A 3,561-nucleotide genomic window follows, 5' to 3' on the forward strand; every position below is an offset into this window, starting at 1 on the left:
CTCACCCACTGCATATCTTGGACTTCTCAGCCTTCAAAATTGCACAATCCAGTTCCTTTTAATACATCTCTTTATGTATATATACACATCCTATTTTATTGGTTCTGTTTTTCTGGGGAACCCAGACAAATACACCAACCAATAGTACACCTTTGCCATTTAAGGAAAAAGTTGTTGGTCTCCCATCACATCAACTTAAACTTCCTGAAGGCACAGATTTTTGTGTGTTTTTTTCATTGCTGTATCTTCAGCACAATGCTTGGTGCTTAATAAACATGTTGAATGAATGATGGCCCTTTGTACTTTGTGTGTCTTTTGTGTGTCTCCCAGGAGTCTGTGACATACTCCACCACAGACTGGCCTCTGCATCCCCAATGCCAGGCAAAGTACCTGCCACCAAAGGTTCCCAGTACACATTGAATGAAATGCCTTGATATAATCCATCCAGAATGTTGAACCAAAGAGGTATGCTTCCAGAACCAAAGAGGTATGGACAAAGAATGTTGGCCTGTCATTCCAGTAAATATAAAATGTTGCCGCCATCAAGCCCTGCAGCCTCCCCATCCCACCCCCAAGGCCTCCTGACTAGGTGCACCCTGAGGGGAATTCAGATGGAGAAAAACAGAAAACATTCCTTTGCTTTGGATATTGACTGGCCTTAGATAGTTAAGATGCATATCTAAGGAAGAATTTCAGTGATCCAGGACTCCTGCATCTTTTCAGAAGTAGAAAGATAATTAACTGAGATATCTGATCCTCATGACTAGCCCTAACTTTTCCCCAAGATGTATGCTTGACATTACCTATTTCTCAGGCAAAGAAAAATTCCTGTGAAACCTGACTTGTCCTTAGGAGCAGTTCCTGAGAGCTATGTGAGTGGTTGACTCTCAGGCTATAGTCCTCAATAAGGTTTTCTTTCCCACCCTATCCCATGTCCCCCTCCCACCCCCCAAAACAACTTGAAACTGTTAGGCTGTGTGTTTTTCTTCAAAGGGCACAGGACTGGTCCCTCCACAGTACTGAATGCAGGAAGACGCCCTGTTTCCCCCACTCCTCCTTGAAACCCCAGCCTCGATCGCCTCTGCTCAACCTCCCTCCCTCCGTTGCCTCTTTCCTCCCTTCCCCCAGCTAAGCCCTCCTCGCCCGCCCGGGTACAGGCGATTATCTGAGGATGGTAATTATTGCGAGTAAATTGGAAGTTGTTTTGCACAGGGCTGTGTCTCACGCAGGTCGATTTGTATGCTTCCTGGGCACTTGTGGCACTCCAGAAATGCCATAGCAACGGCCCGGACGCTGCCGGGTTCCGGGCGGCGGGTAGGGCTCCCCCGCACAGCAGCCCTCCCAGCCCCGCCTCCCAGAGCCTCGGTTTCCCGGTAGCTCCCGCCGGGTGCTATACTGACCCGCATGCCGGCTGTTGTGGGGCAGAAACCAGATAATGGTTGGAGCAATCTGTAAAAGTGTAAATCGCGGGCCAGCTATGAGAACAATGACTATTCTTCTCCGTGGAATGGTCTCCTTTCCCATTTATTTCTCCCCGCCTTTTTGCGACTCCCCCTGGTCTCGTCCCCGCCCGGCACCAGCGTCTGCCATATTCCCCTGGCGCCTCAGGAGCCGGGGCCCTGCTGGCCAGCCTTTATTCAGTGCAAAAATCACGGCCCTGGAACACCTTTTAGTGATGCGGCCCACAGAGACACCGCCAGCTCATCCCGCGGAGGCCGAGCCGCTGATTAAATTGTATTCATTCTGCCTTTCGGTCATTCAGTTGGGCTGGGACGAGGCCAGCTGGAATTAGTGACAACTTTGAAGCTTAGAATATTGACAGAGAAAGGCCGTTTTATTGCCTGCAATGACACGCGATAATTCAAAGGAAGCTCCCGAGTGTTCCAAAGGAGAGCCTTAATTAGTGAATAGATACCAGATACCACTTTTGCTAATTATTTGGATAGATGCAGACCTTAAAAGTCCTTTAAAAATCAGTTTTGAGATGAAAAGCAAGAAGGCCTTCCTTTTGCAATGGCCTCTTCTCTCTCTCTAAATCTGAGACCCTGACCAGGACAAAGCTTTGAAAACAAGAAAGCACTATTGAACTATTCATTCATTCCAAACATTTTTTAAGCACCTACTATGCACCAGAACTATTGCAGGTGTTGAAGATCCAATTATGGAGTTAATGTTCTAGAGGAGGAAGAGATAATATGGAAGTAAATAAAAAGGAAATCATTTTAAATAATAGTAAGGGCTGTAAAGAATGTAAACAGGAAGGTCTTGAAGGAGAGGTGGCTGAGATCTGAATTATAAGGTGGAGCCAGCCATACTAAGATTTTAGGGGAAAGTGTTCCTGGCAGAGGGATTAGCAAATGCAAAGATTGTGGAAATGGACTTGGTGGTTCAAAGAAGAGAAATAAAGCCAATGTGGTTAAGGCAAACTGAACAAACAAGATGAGATTTGGACCGGCCAGGTCACTAGGGACTTGCAGCCACAGGAAGGAGCTTGGTTCATATTTTCAGTGCATTGTGAACTCACAGTAAGGTCTTAAGCAAAGGCGTGATGTTATCTGATTTATATTTTTTAAAAAGATTATTGGCTGCTATTTGAAGAGCAGATTAGATTTTCCTAATAAGAAAATGAACTGGGAGACAGGAATAGGAGTACAGGGGTGGTTAGGAAGCCATTGGTAAATGCCAGGTGGCTTAGGCTTGGGTACTTGCAGTTGGGTGGGGAGAGGTGGAGAGATTCAGGATATATTTTGAAGACAGAGCCCCCTGGTCTTGGTAATGGATTAGATGAGAGACAGAGAAGAGAATGTTTCTAGTTTCTGGGTTTGGGACTTGAGCAACTGAGTGGAGAGTGGTGTCATTTACAGAGATGGAGAAGACGAGCAAATCAGATTTGAGGGTTGGGAACTGATACTTCTCTTTTTGATGTTTTCAATGTGAGATGTCAGGAAGACCTTGATATAGGAGCCTGAGGTTCACCTGAGAGGTTTGGACCTAAGGAAGACATTTGGGAGTCCTTAATATTTAGCTAAGAGTTCTTGGAATTTTTGCTGATTTGTTCAAAGCTGACCCTAAGCTAGAACAAAAGTGGGAGGGGAATAACTGCCTGCCTCCCTGCCTCCAAAACAATACCCTTGCCCTCCAAAAGAATGTCCTTGATCTGTCTCAGTGCAGACTTACTCTCAGAAAGGCAAAATAAAATCATGAGGTATACCTTTTTAATAATGAGAAGGGTGAAGATCGAAAGGTTAGAAAGCACTGTTAGCAAAGATGTGGGGAAGCAGCACCCTCATATACTGTTGATGGGAATGTAAGTTTACCCATCCCTTTGCTGTTGTTATTCAGTCACTCAGTCATGTCCAACTCTTTGCCACCCCATGGACTGAAGCATGCTAGGCTTTCCTGCCCATCACCTACTCCCAAAGCTTGCTCAAACTCATGTCCATCGAGTTGGTGATGCCATCCAACCATCTCATCCTCTATCGCATCCTTCTCCGCCCGTCTTCAGTCTTTCCCAGCATCAGGGTCTTTTCTAATGAGTCGGCTCCTTAGAAGTGGAGCTTC

Source organism: Cervus canadensis, chromosome X, assembly GCF_019320065.1.
Source record: "Cervus canadensis isolate Bull #8, Minnesota chromosome X, ASM1932006v1, whole genome shotgun sequence".
NCBI lineage: Eukaryota > Metazoa > Chordata > Mammalia > Artiodactyla > Cervidae > Cervus > Cervus canadensis.